Source organism: Meleagris gallopavo, unplaced genomic scaffold (genome assembly GCF_000146605.3).
Source record: "Meleagris gallopavo isolate NT-WF06-2002-E0010 breed Aviagen turkey brand Nicholas breeding stock unplaced genomic scaffold, Turkey_5.1 ChrUn_random_7180001956902, whole genome shotgun sequence".
Taxonomy (NCBI): domain Eukaryota; kingdom Metazoa; phylum Chordata; class Aves; order Galliformes; family Phasianidae; genus Meleagris; species Meleagris gallopavo.
Genome location: NW_011217361.1, coordinates 34186 through 35419, shown reverse-complemented (window position 1 = coordinate 35419; position 1234 = coordinate 34186).

The window sequence follows — 1234 nt, the reverse complement described above, 5'->3', positions numbered from 1 at the left end:
TACTCTCCAGCTTCCTAGGCTAGGGCTTCAACGAGCAGGCAGATCAGAATGGAGCACCTGTAATGGATCAGCTCTTTAAGATACACGTTTTATTTCTTTTTTAGTTCTTGACAGATACATTACTTCTTCAGTCTATGAATATTTTTATATACAGAAAAAGGATGGCGATGAAAAATGAGAGTATAAAAAATCAGAGGCTAAATCAAATTCTGTGTCTCTGTGTATTTCTGCTTTTCTTCTCCTGCATTTTTCCTACCTTATTTTCACCATTTGATTCTTGGGATACTAAGGCAGCTTTTAGTATAGAGTTGTAAAATACGGAGCAAGTAATTTCCAACTGCGATGAGTTAATAACAGTGATAAAACAACAACCTGCAGATTTCTCAGCCAACGATCTCAAAGCACTCAGATGAACAGATAAATTATCCCAGACCTTTAAGAAACAAATTACAGCTAGGAAAATTGAAGTACAGAAAGGTGGTACAACTGAAACATAGCACTACTGAAACTTAGGAAGTCCTGATTCCTGTCAACATTTATATCTTTCAAGGGCAAGACTATATTGGAGATATGTTTGATAGGTGCAGACAGAAGTAAAGACAACTATTTAACAAAAAATTCATAAGAACTTCCATCTTCTGGGAAGAACAAGCTTCTCTTTCTATTCCTGCAATACTATCTGCTTGTTTTTCTTTCCACATTATATACTTGGAAAATACATTGAGATGTTTCACACCAGTTGTCCCATGCAATAGGTGTCTTTGAAAGGCAGGGGATGCCTCTAAAATACTTTAATTCATGTGTACTAGGCATCATCTGCCTCAAAGTTATAGGTTTCTGCTCTTTATGATGTGGAAATAATTTGAATGGGTTGAAAAACAACAGACTCTTTAGAATTCCATATACTTTTAAAAACTATTACCAGGGAAAATTATTATAGGCATTAAAGGAAGAAGACATAGAGGCCTAGGGGTGACCTCTTTCATAGAAGTTTCTGAAACTTTTCATTTCTAACTGTGAACTCCAAAATCTTTTCTCTAAGACCTCTCTCACATCTGCTTGATGTACAGAAGGTTGGACTGATTCTTCTCTCTTCCTGCTGAAGATGGATGACTACAGCAGTGACTACCAGATTCACAGGAACAGGAAATACACACCTAGGTTTGTAAAGCATCTACAAAGGAAATTTGGTTTCTGGTGTCACATCCAGATCTTATATAACTAAGCACTCCCT